Raw genomic sequence first — 13,869 nt, 5'->3', positions numbered from 1 at the left:
AACACCATTCCAATACAGCAAACAGTTTAAGTACTCCATTCCAAAACTCAGATTACACCTTAAATAACTCTAAGGAAGATATATATACATAAAAGAAATGTTAAAACTAATGGTCCTCTGGTACCTGAGAAAATAATAATTATTATTAATCATGCTTTCGCGATTAGCCTTACACAATAAGATATATGTTACCTGATTGAGGACAAGAACAAATTTATAAATAAAAAGTTAATACTTCATCAATCTGCTTTACTGATAAATTCTGAGGGAAATAAAAGAATAAAATTATTATTAAATTTATGAAAAAAAAATGAAACACTTAAAGTAAGTTATACTTTTCCTTATTATTAAATTTTAAATATTATTATTCATATACCAAGATCAAATTGTTAATTTATAACATTAAACTATCATTTAACTAAATGAAAATACAACTTTAATTTTACTATCACTACCCTTATATACATGTATGTATATATATATATATATATATATATATATATATATATATATAAATCTATAGAAGGTATGTATTACATGGATACACTGTATATGAATAATAATAAATATCAAAACAATAAAATTAATTTACCCAGAAATCCACTTTATTTAGCTGAAGACCAAACCTAAATTTTTCTTCAAAGATTCGATCTATTATATTCATTTTCAACCTGTAGGAATCTCTGAAATTATTTTGTAACTCAAATTTTTTCCTTAAATGAGAAAGAATATCTCTCTCTGAAAGACCATCCAGCTGTCGCTGGCTGTCAAATTCTCTGGACGACATTTTCTCTTTCAATAGTGGCAAGGGGAGAGGATTTGCACAAGACACCTGTTTCTGTCTTTCAGGGCTTTTAAAAATCGCTTGTCTGAGATTGTCGGTATCAGATTTTGTGACAATTTTCTCTTTCATTGAAGGTGACAAGGAAAGAGGGGGGGTATATGACTTATAATTTACATGCAATTTCCTGCGAATTCCATACATTTTGTCACAGAAATATTTGGATCTGGGAGACACTGTTGGTTTTTCACAGAATCTCTCCCTTTTTCGTGTTGGTTTTTCAGAATTAATTAATTTCTGTTTTGATTGACTTTGGTGATTTCTAACAAAATCGATAAATGTCGTACATTCAAATAGGGACTTTTTCTTTAATGCCACCATACAGGCTGTATCATCAAGGAAATTAAATTTCTTGATGAATAAATGGATCATTCCATTCAGTCTGACATTTGGAATGACCGTCCTATATAAACGTTCAAAAACAGACACAAATGAGAACGTACTTTCATTCTGTTCAATTTGTAATTCCTTCAACATCTCATAATCTGGATTCGCTTCATTCCTTGCACAGAAGATGAGATTTTTCAGCTTTATGATATCGTTATCATTTGAACAATCAAATGTCTCATTGTCAGAAGATTTATTTAATGCCAATTGTCTAAAGAAATGCTGGGGTATCCACATATCAAATATCTGAGTCTTCTCACTATTGGTTAAATTTAATTTCTCAACGGAACTTTCAAATATTTCTGAATTTCTGCATACATGTATTTTAGGATTATATGCGGGAATTAATTTGCATAAGTCCAATAAATTCTTTCTTAGTTTAAGTTCTAACTTAGTCTGTTCTATTTTTAGAAACTGATCTCCGTCATGCTCTCTCTGCACGTGTCCTTCTCTGACAACTTTCTGCACATCTCTTACTCTGGCTCCTCCCCCTTCTGACTTCTCTATGTCATTTCCTGCTTCTTCTCCAAAGTCCCGAAAAGGCGGCACATGTCTGCGGCCATTGTCAAGATTCTGATTTGCAAAATTACAGTCTAAATCTGACTTTTCATTTGCAACATTACAGTCAGAATTCACAATATCACTGACTGACATTTCAGGTTCTGTGCAGTCTTTGGATTTCTCTATCACTGACTTTCCTGACAATTCAGGTTGTCTATTTCCACCATTTTTACATTGTTCTACGATTAACTTGTGAAATTCATAGACTAAATGACAGACATTTCTGATTTTCTGTTTCTCTCTATTAAAAGACATTGCACATTCTACACGTGAATTCTCAAGTTCACACTCCCCATAAAGGCATACCCAAAGCTGCTCTACATTAGAAATATCTGAGTAAGTGAACTGAAGTTTACTTTGCTTAACATAAGAAGAGATAAAATCCATTTTCTTACCTGAAATGATCAGATGATCTCATGGATGATCCTCTAAGACTTGATTCACCTTGGTCAGCACTTCCAATATTTTTTATGGACTGACTTATTCTTTCTTGCTCAAAGACACGTCAAAAGAGTATCGTCTGTGGCTTAGCAAAGTCTTTAAAGTTCATTTAAAAAACATTCATGCAACTTGACTTATCCGTATCTCCTAGGTTCTGAGTGATTTCTATAAATTGTCAATTCCCTGTCACTTTGCAGGAGGCATCCGTCTCTGTCCCCCCTTATGCAAAGTGAAGGAAGAAGTACAAAAATTAAAAATCACGAATGGCTGGCTCTCCAAAATGTTAAAAATATACTCTTAAATATATTTTTCTTCAAATACGTGATAAGACGCATGAAAAATAGACTACAAAATGTGTAAAAAATAAATGTAGTTTATATATTATAAAAATGATTGCTAAAGTATAAAGTTGCAGTTCAGTTACAGAAAAGGAAAAAAATATACTTCATTAGCTTATGTAAAAAAGTTCAATTAGTCTTTCTTGAGTTCCTGAGAGAGCAACCATATCTTGCTTCGTCTTGGGTGAATGCAGGATCAAAGGAACAGACAGACATGCTTCTTAGAGGCTGGATGGATGGGATGGATCAGCTTCGACATGTTTGGATTGACTCTCGGAGCAGGAGTGAGCAGCCACCCCCTCCCACCGTGTGTTATATGACAACTGTCCAATCCATATAGGGTGTTTCAGCTGAACACAGTTACACATGACATAATCACTAGAAGCTTCCAGATGGAAGGATATATATATATATATATATATATATATGTACCATGCTATGTCAGCATCTATCCATATTCAATACAAATACCTTATTATTTATTCCTTATAAAACCTTATCAATAAGCTATGCCCTTCCAATGTAGACAAAACTGTGAAAACATATAATATGTCCTACTATTAAAATGTTTGATAACTAGATGTATTAATTTTAATGTTTTTACAGGAGGTAAGTGCAAATCTGGATATTGGTAATGTAGCTGATGTGATTTATTTGGACTTTGCAAAGGCATTTGATACTGAACCACATAATATGCTTATACTAAAGCTCCAGAAGCAAGGACTAGGGGAAACTATATGCAACTGCGTAAGGAATTGGCTAAAAGATAGGAAACAAAGAGTAGCCATAAATGTTGCTGTCACAAACCACCGGGGGGGTCACTCAGAAATCCCCCGCGCTGGCTACCAGTACGTCACAATCGGGGGGTAGCAAGGGGGCGTCCCCCTCCTTTATACCTCCCGACCGACAGACAGAGCACGTGACGCGCTCTCTAGCGCCCCTCTTATAGTCAGGCCAATTATGGAATTGCCCGACAATAAGCAAGGAGGCCGCTATACTACTTATGCCGATTATTGAAGGGTCACCGGTGAGAGTAGGGTATATATTCCCCCGACCTCCGCGGGCGGAATATATAATATCTTCCCGGATCTCACTGGCCTCCCCACAATAATCCTTGGCACAACTCGCTGCCACCAACCGATTTACGGTAACTATTAGCCGAACACACAGACGTGGGATTCAAGATCGAGATAACAGAACAGCCCAAGATTAATTATATAATTTAATCGCCTAAAGCACACTAGAAACTACAATATATACAATAGGGAATCTACAGAATATACATATGTCAGAGTACAGTTACAGATAAAGCATGGTTTACAACAGGTATGCAATTCAATCAGTTACCTTGTGCGTCTGGCCACAGGGGGGCGCTGTAGACCAGGTTTCCAGGAACTCTCTCACAGGTCTGTCCCAACCAGGCCCCCGAGCAGAAGAACGCTGGAAAATGGCCGAAGTAGGGTTATCAACCTGGGCAGATCCAGGTCCCCTCCTACCTTAGTGACCTCACAGGGAAGCACTGCCACTCCCCCTGCATGGATCAGAATTATCCAGCAAAGGGGATTTTGGCTATAACTTTGCCTGGGAGCGTCGTAGGCAGACGCCAATGCTCTCATTGTGACAGTTATGAATTTAGCTACAGAACGAGGGGACTCATGACCTGTCTGCCAGTTCCCCATTGGCTGATATCACGCCTGGGGCATTTCCCAATGTCCTGTTCCCATAAAAAGGGGGTGCCGGCATCGTCCACATGCGGAGACACCATTTTTATGGTTGCCATATTTATCGGAAATATGGCTTGCGAGATATGAACCATTTTTTACTGGAGTCGTTCTGTCTGGCTATTTCCATAGCCTTGCTAACTAGCTAGCAGCTCCTACTACAGGGTGACGGCAGGGAGTCATCCTGTGTCCATTGTCCTAAAGCCACCTAATTTCCATATCACAGGACATGGCCATGGATTTGTTGCTAAACCAGTTGTGTGAAGGGAAGGGGGTAGTGACACCAGGAGAGGGCTTCCTGACATGACTTGAATGTCATGATTTATCGTCATATCTCCGGATTTACCTCACACCTCCCCCCTTTTGAGGGCGCTAGGGGGCAGCACACTCCGGTGTTCCCCCGTGCGCCCGTCCGCGACCTCTCCTTGTCGGGACAGCCCGTCTGCGTTACCGTGGTCACGGCCCCTTTTGTGGCGAATGGTGAAGTTGTATTGCTGGAGCGCAAGGCTCCATCGCAACAATCGCCCATTCGTCCCAGAGACGGTGTGCAACCAGCTGAGGGGATTGTGGTCCGTCTCCACGATGAAGTGGCGCCCGTATAGATAGGGTTGCAGACGCTGCAGGGCCCACACTATGGCCAGGCACTCCTTCTCCATCGTGGAATAGGCAACTTCCCTTGGTAACAGCTTCCTGCTCAGGTACAAGACTGGGTGCTCTTGGCTCGCAGAGTCCACCTGGCTGAGCACCGCACCGAGGCCGAAGTCACTGGCGTCGGTCTGTACTACAAACGGCCGCGTGAAGTCGGCTGCCTGTAGCACGGGCGGGCTGGACAGGGCGTCCTTTAGGGCCCGGAAGGCTGTCTCGCAGTCCATTGTCCAATCGACTGCAGAGGGCAGCTTCTTCTTGGTGAGGTCCGTCAAGGGCTTTGCCAGGCTACTATAGCATGGAACAAACCTCCTATAGTACCCGGCGGTCCCCAAGAAGGACATCACCTGCTTCTTGGTCCTGGGGGTGGGCCAGGATGCGATGGCCTCCACTTTCTCAGGCTCGGGCTTCAGTGTTCTCCCACCTACCCGGTGACCGAGGTACTGGACCTCGCTCATGGCCAGCTGACACTTTCCCGGCTTGATGGTCAAACCTGCCCGGTGGATCCGCCTGAGCACCTGTGCTAGATGCTCTAGGTGGTCCTCCCAGGTGGGACTGAAGACGGCAATGTCATCCAGGTACGCGGCCGCGTACCCTTCAAGTCCCTTGAGCAGGGTGTTGACCATCCGCTGGAAAGTGGCAGGGGCATTCCTCATCCCGAATGGCATCACCGTGGACTCGTACAGTCCAAATGGGGTAATAAAGGCAGAGCGTTCCCTGGCCTTGCGAGTCAGGGGGATCTGCCAATATCCCCGGCTCAGATCCATGATGGTCAGGTACTGAGCCCCGGCCAACTGATCGAGCAGGTCATCGATGCGTGGCATTGGGTACGCATCGGCGACCGTGACCGCATTGAGCCCCCTGTAGTCCACGCAGAACCGAGTGGTTCGGTCCTTCTTAGGGACGAGGACTACAGGCGAGGCCCAAGCGCTGTTGGATGCCTGGATCACCCCCAGCTCCAGCATCTCGTCAATCTCCTGGCGCATGTGTTGCTGCACCTCCAGGGAGACCCGATATGCTGAACGCCGGATCGGGGGATGATCCCCAGTGTCCACGTGATGGACAGCCAAGTCAGTCCTTCCGGGCTGGTTGGTAAACAACCCCCGGAAGGGGTGTAGGGTGGCCCACAGCTGGGACCGTTGGTCCTCCAAGAGCTGGTGGCCAACCTCCACATCCTCAATGGATCCGCCTGCCCTAACCTGGGCTAGCATATCCAAGAGGGTTTCCGCTTCTCCCTCCTCGGGCAGGTTGCACACGGGGAGCGCACATGCCTCCCGCTCATGATGTGCCTTCATCATGTTCACATGGAAGGGCTTCCGCCTTCCACGGGCAGGGTCCAGGGTGACCAGGTACGTCACAGGGTTGAGCTGCTGGTACACGAGGTATGGGCCTTCCCAGGCTGCCTGAAGCTTGTCCTGTGGTACGGGGACCAGTACCCACACCTCTTGACCCACTTGGTAGGTCCTCTCACAAGCGTTCTGGTCGTACCAACGCTTCTGATCAGCCTGGGCTTGAGCCATATTGTCGTGTACCAGTTGCGTCAAGGCCTGCATTTTGTCCCGGAAGCGCATGACATACTCGATAACCGACACTCCAGGGGTGGCCAAATCCCCTTCCCAAGCCTCTTTCACCAGAGCCAGGGGGCCCCGCACACGTCGCCCGTACAGGAGCTCAAACGGTGAGAATCCTGTTGAGGCCTGTGGAACCTCCCGGTAAGCAAATAACAGGTGTGGGAGATACCGCTCCCAGTCACGCCCATGGGAGTCGACCAACATCTTAAGCATCTGCTTTAAGGTGCCATTGAACCGCTCGCACAGGCCATTAGTCTGTGGATGGTACGGGCTGGCCACCAGATGTCGCACCTGGACTTGCTTACAGAGGGTCTCCATCAGCTGGGACATGAATTGGGTCCCCCGGTCAGTGAGCATTTCCTGGGGAAAACCCACTCGGGAGAAAATCTCCAGCAATGCGGTGGCCACCTTGTCAGCCCGAATGGACGACAAGGCCACTGCTTCTGGGTACCGGGTGGCATAGTCCACTACCGTCAGTATGAAGCGTTTCCCGGAGCTGCTGGGGATGGCCAGCGGGCCGACCAGATCCACAGCCACCCTCCTGAAAGGCTCATCGATGATTGGCAGAGATACCAGTGGGGCTCTGGGGCGTGGCCCCGCCTTCCCCACTCTCTGACAGGTTTCACACGAACGGCAGTAGGCAGCCACATCGGCCCCCATTTTTGGCCAGTAGAAATGCTGGTTTAACCTGGCCTTGGTCTTAGCGATCCCTAGGTGTCCGGCCATCGGAATCTCATGTGCGATCCGCAACAACTCCGTCCGGAACGGATAGGGTACCACCAACTGTCGGTCCCTGGGCCACGCCTCCGGTGAACCCTGCTGGACCGTGGCCCGGTACAGCCGTCCTTGGTCCCAGACCACTCGCTCCGGGTCCGAGTCCGAGGGAGGCTGTGCCGCCTGCTCCTTAAGAGCTTTCAGGCTGTCGTCAGCTTCTAACGCTGCCTGAAACCCCTGACTAGATGTGGCCAGAATCGACGAGACTGTCACATCTTCAGTCAGTACCCCGGGACCTGTGTCCTGGCCTCCACCTGACTCGGCTGCCACTTGGTCAGAAGGGGAAGAGCTATCGGACCTCCGGGAGGCCCCTTGGCTTCCAGCACTCCCACTGCGGGTGACAGCGGCCACAGCCGCTGCGACCGTGGGTCGTGCCTGCTCCTCCTCCGTTCCTGACCAAGTCGCCGGTTCAGGCAGACCTACCTGGCTTCCTGACACCCCGGTTGTGGGGGAACCATGCACCGAGATCTTACCTGGGAGCACTTCCGCTCCTGGACCGGCCCCAATCTCACCTGCCTGTTCCCCTCCTGCAGCAACAGAACCCCGCTGTGAAATCTCTGGGGACCCCACATTTGCTGTGGTAGCCCCCACCCCACACACTGGTCCTCCCCCTGCAGCACCCTGCTCTCTGCTTATCCCTGCAGAGGGCAGCAGATCCCAGCTCACAGGCTGGTTACTTGTAGAGGCATTGTCACACCTTTCTCTGACCCCCTCCCCTGTCACAGCTGCAGCTGTGTGTGTGTCTATGGTGTATGTGCAAGCAGAAATATCAGAGTTCACTCCCTCCTCCCTTACATCATTCATAGATAACACATTAACATTGTCCGGAGGCACGTCAGCACTGGCTGAAGGTTCAGCCTTTGGGGCGGGGCCAAACTGGGAGGTTATTTGCCCCAAATCTGTCCCAAGTAGCACGTTTGCAGGGATCCGATCAGTTACCCCCACCTCCCTCACCCCTCGCCCTGCGCCCCAGTCCACATAAATGTCAGCAACAGGCAGCGCCGGGTCAATGCCTCCAATCCCGGAGACAGCGAGGGTTTTTCCAGGGATCAAGTCTTGGGGGGACACCATCTCAGGCCGCACCAGAGTCACCTCCGAGGCGCTGTCTCGCAGTCCTATGGTCACAGACTGGCCGACGGTGACAGGTTGGAAGCTGTCCAGGGACCTACCACCACCCCCACCCACACAATACACCTTGGGCGGCCCTTGGGACGGGGACGGAGCCGGGGCCTTGGGACGCTGAGGGCACATGGCCTTGAAGTGTCCAGGTAGGTTGCACTGGTGGCACCGTCTTGGTTCCGCCACGGGCCTGGAGAGGGGAGTTGAGGGGGACACCCCCTGCAGTCTAGGGGCAGGTGGGGCAGTCGCAGAGTTCATCTTACCCCCTCTCCAGGTGCTGCTGGTGGCCGCTCTCCTGGCCTCAGGGGCCCGATTGTTGGTGTAGTCATCGGCAAGGGCAGCTGTAGCCGTGGACCCCTTTGGCTTCTGGTCTCGGATGAACTGGCGGAGATCCTCAGGGCAGTTCCACAAGAGTTGCTCCGTGATGAACAAGTCCAGGATCTCCGGTCCGGTGGAAAGCTGCAGGCCTTGGGTCCAGTGGTCGGCAGCTCGGGCAAGTGCCCGCCGGTGGTCAGCCCAGGAGTCCTTTGGTCCCTTCTGCAGCGTCCGGAACTTCTTGCGGTAGGACTCCGGGGTGAGGTTGTACTGTTGGATCAGGGCCCGCTTGATGGTGTCGTAGCCCTGATCCGCCTCAGCAGGCAAGTCCCCAAGGATATCCAGGGCCTTACCCCTTAAACGGGGGGTCAGGTATTTGGCCCACTGGTCCTTGTTCAGATGATGCTGCAAGCAAGTCCGTTCAAAAGCAGTCAAGAAAGAGTCCAAGTCTCCATCCTTCTCCAGCACTGGGAAGTCCTCAACACGGACCTTTGGAAGTTTGGTGTCTGGAAGGTCACGGGTGGCTGATGAGGGCCGGAGCTGAGCTAGCTGCAGCTGGTAGTTACGCTCTGCCTGGCGCTCTTCACGCGCTGCTTGCCGCTCACGCTCGGCCATGAGTTCCTTGTAGCCCTCCCGGTCTCCAGCCTGGCGTAGGGCCATAGCCATTTGAAGAAGGCTATCCGAGCCTCCCAGGCTCGGTGGAATGGCACGTGGTGATCTGCGGCCCGCTGCGGAGCCTGGTGCTTCACTGTCCATTGCAGAGCGGAGGGCTGGCGTCTGGCTCGTTGAGGACCCTTGGGCGAGCTGCTCCTCATCTTGTCCAGCAGTGCCCGGTTGTGCAATGTCCTCTGCAGAGCTGTTTTCTGGCGTCGAGCTCCTGGAGGACTCGTGGACAACCTCCTCATCGTCTCTGGCCTGAGCATCGGCCATTCCTTTGGCTTTGCTCCTGGTGCTCTCAGCCATTCTTGCAGACTTTTGGTCACTGACACAGAACTGACACCTGATGCCTCCACACACCTTACAGTATCTGCACTCTGACACTCTAGTGTTGAGCTAGTCTGAAGACCCCAGCAGCCACAGCTGCTGCAGGCAGTCTTTAGTGTCTGGGAGTATGGGTCTCACACTCACACACACTATTATCTCGATCCCACCGCTTGCCACCAATATGTCACAAACCACCGGGGGGGTCACTCAGAAATCCCCCGCGCTGGCTACCAGTACGTCACAATCGGGGGGTAGCAAGGGGGCGTCCCCCTCCTTTATACCTCCCGACTGACAGACAGAGCACGTGACGCGCTCTCTAGCGCCCCTCTTATAGTCAGGCCAATTATGGAATTGCCCGACAATAAGCAAGGAGGCCGCTATACTACTTATGCCGATTATTGAAGGGTCCCCGGTGAGAGTAGGGTATATATTCCCCCGACCTCCGCGGGCGGAATATATAATATCTTCCCGGATCTCACTGGCCTCCCCACAATAATCCTTGGCACAACTCGCTGCCACCAACCGATTTACGGTAACTATTAGCCGAACACACAGACGTGGGATTCAAGATCGAGATAACAGAACAGCCCAAGATTAATTATATAATTTAATCGCCTAAAGCACACTAGAAACTACAATATATACAATAGGGAATCTACAGAATATACATATGTCAGAGTACAGTTACAGATAAAGCATGGTTTACAACAGGTATGCAATTCAATCAGTTACCTTGTGCGTCTGGCCACAGGGGGGCGCTGTAGACCAGGTTTCCAGGAACTCTCTCACAGGTCTGTCCCAACCAGGCCCCCGAGCAGAAGAACGCTGGAAAATGGCCGAAGTAGGGTTATCAACCTGGGCAGATCCAGGTCCCCTCCTACCTTAGTGACCTCACAGGGAAGCACTGCCACTCCCCCTGCATGGATCAGAATTATCCAGCAAAGGGGATTTTGGCTATAACTTTGCCTGGGAGCGTCGTAGGCAGACGCCAATGCTCTCATTGTGACAGTTATGAATTTAGCTACAGAACGAGGGGACTCATGACCTGTCTGCCAGTTCCCCATTGGCTGATATCACGCCTGGGGCATTTCCCAATGTCCTGTTCCCATAAAAAGGGGGTGCCGGCATCGTCCACATGCGGAGACACCATTTTTATGGTTGCCATATTTATCGGAAATATGGCTTGCGAGATATGAACCATTTTTTACTGGAGTCGTTCTGTCTGGCTATTTCCATAGCCTTGCTAACTAGCTAGCAGCTCCTACTACAGGGTGACGGCAGGGAGTCATCCTGTGTCCATTGTCCTAAAGCCACCTAATTTCCATATCACAGGACATGGCCATGGATTTGTTGCTAAACCAGTTGTGTGAAGGGAAGGGGGTAGTGACACCAGGAGAGGGCTTCCTGACATGACTTGAATGTCATGATTTATCGTCATATCTCCGGATTTACCTCACAGTTGCATTCTCTAAATGGGCTATAGTCAGCAGTGGGGTGCCGCAGGGATCTGTGCTAGGACCGATTCTTTTTAATCTCTGTATTAATGACCTTGTGGATGGGATAGATAGTAAAGTGTCAGTCTTTGCTGATGACACCAAACTACTCTTTTCCAGTCTTGATAAGGACTTTGAACGATGGGAAAAGGAAATTAGTGGAGATAAGCTTAAGAAATACCAGAGGGACGTTCAGGATTTTCAAAACAATAAGATTTATAAATGGCAATTTAAGAAAGTCAGATCAAAACCTCTAACAAAAGCAGTATCAAATCAATCCATTTCATCCACATCAGGAAGTAATGTGTCTATTAGTGAATCAGAAAGTTCTGGTGAACCTTCTTCAAACAAGCAGAAAGGAAAGAGGAAGGGATATGACATTTTTAACCCAAGGAATAGATTTAATGATGGACCTCAGGTAATCAATCTATCAACATATAGCCTTTCTGAAACTCAGGTGAAATTATTAGAAAAAGGATTAACATTCTCTCCATCTAACTCTTTAGACACGTTCTCAGCGATAAAAGATGTCCACCTATTTTCGAGGAAAGTTTTGTTAAAAAAATTACATCACAAAACACGAACAAATGAAATCTTTCTAACCAAAGAGGAACAGGATGCTGTAAGAATCTTACAATCTCTTGAAGATGAAAGTTCACCACAAGAGGTATGTAAATTCCCCAAAAACAACTAATTAACAAATCTAAAAAATTTCCTAACCTGAGCTTATGTCCAGCCATAGATGTTTTTACTAAATTGGTAACTGAGGAAATTGAAGGCCTAGCTAAAGAACCATTTGTAAATTCCAATCTGACGAGAGATGAATGGATGGGCTTAAGAGAATTACAGTCATGGCAAGATATTGTAATAAAACCAGCTGATAAGGGTGGAAATATTGTACTATGGCCAAATACCCTTTACGAGAAACAAGCTGCAAAATTATTAAACGATACTAACTGTTATCGTAAGTTACTCTCTAATCCCATTCTATCTTTTCACAGAGAGCTTATTCAAATTCTAGAAGTGGCTTTTGATGAAGGCATCATTCCAAAAAATTTTTTGGAGATTATCAAAGAGCTCCATCCCCGACTTCCAACGCTATATTTGATTCCAAAAATCCATAAGAACCCTACAGACCCTCCTGGACGGTCTATTATATCCGGTAATGGAGGGTTAAATGAAATTGTGTGTCAGGTCATAGACCATTATTTAAAACCTTTAGTATGTGAGCTTCCCTCGTACATTCAGGATACCACAGCAGCCTTAAGACGATTGGACGGTATACATTTAGAGGAAAATATGATCTTGGTATCTGCGGATGTTGAATCCCTGTATACCTCTATTAGACACTCTGATGGTCTGAGGGCAGCATCATGGTATCTTGAATGTAGTAATATCGCACGATCAACAAGGGAGCTAATATTGATACTCTTGGAGTTCATATTGACCCACAATCTTTTCACATTTAATGGAAAGACGTACCTCCAAATGCAAGGAACTGCTATGGGGGCCTGCTGTGCACCGTCATATGCGAATTAATTTTTACGTGCGTGGGAACGAGATGTGTTTCAAAATGATGATAATATAAACACCCTTAACGTCGTTAATTGGCTGAGATATATAGACGACGTTCTGTTTATATGGGAAGGAGGCATCAAAGAACTCCATGAATTTATTGATAGTTTGATATTCATTGTGTTTTGATTCAGACTAACATTTGAATATGGTCGGGAGATTAATTTTTTGGATGTAAAGATTACCACCTTACCCAATGGTCTTCTCTCCACACAGATATTTCGGAAACCAACTGCTACAAACTCGCTTTTGCACGCAACATCAGCACATCCGAGGAACACAATAAGAGGAATTCCGATTGGGCAATTCAGTAGAGTAAGAAGAATTTGTTCAGAAGATGTTACCTTCAAAGCTCAATCTACTGAATTGGCTCAGAGATTCACTGAAAGAGGCTACAGTAAAAGAACCATAAAACAAGGCTTCAAGAGGGCGAATCAATCTACTCAGAATTCTCTCTTATTTGCTGAGTCTAATCAAAAGAACGATGATCAACAAGTAAGATTTATTACTACATTTAACAACAAATGGAAAGATCTAAGGGCAATAATGCAAAAACATTGGAGTGTACTAAAAACTGACCCTATTTTAAAGAGAATCTTACCTGATCAACCATCCATGGTGGCCAGAAGGGCAAAAAATCTACGAGATATGCTAGTGCGTAGTCACTACGATCCAACTAGGATGATTATATCAAACCAAGATGATTTGGCAGGATTTTATCCATGTGGCCTGTGTAAGGCATGTGCCAATCTGGTAAAAGCGAAAAAAATTCATAACTATGATGCATCTAGATGCTTTGATATCCGGCATCGTATAACATGTGCCTCAAAAGGAGTAATATATAGAATTGAATGCCCATGTAAAAAAGTATATGTGGGCCTTACCACAAGAGAACTCAAAGTGAGGATCCGAGAATACTGCTTAGATATTGAGAAGGTTAAATCCATCACGGATGAGAGCCTGCTGAAGACCATTCCAAAACACTTTCTTAAAATTCCATAACTGTAATCCTCATGTTCTAAAAGCAAACGGTATTGATCTTGTGTCATTGGGTCCTAGGGGTGGGAACCTAGGTCGGGCACTGGCACAGACCGAATGTAAATG

Source organism: Anomaloglossus baeobatrachus, chromosome 9 (genome assembly GCF_048569485.1).
Source record: "Anomaloglossus baeobatrachus isolate aAnoBae1 chromosome 9, aAnoBae1.hap1, whole genome shotgun sequence".
NCBI classification, from domain to species: domain Eukaryota; kingdom Metazoa; phylum Chordata; class Amphibia; order Anura; family Aromobatidae; genus Anomaloglossus; species Anomaloglossus baeobatrachus.
The sequence above is the reverse complement of the archived record's forward strand: the minus strand, read 5'-3'. Positions refer to the sequence as shown.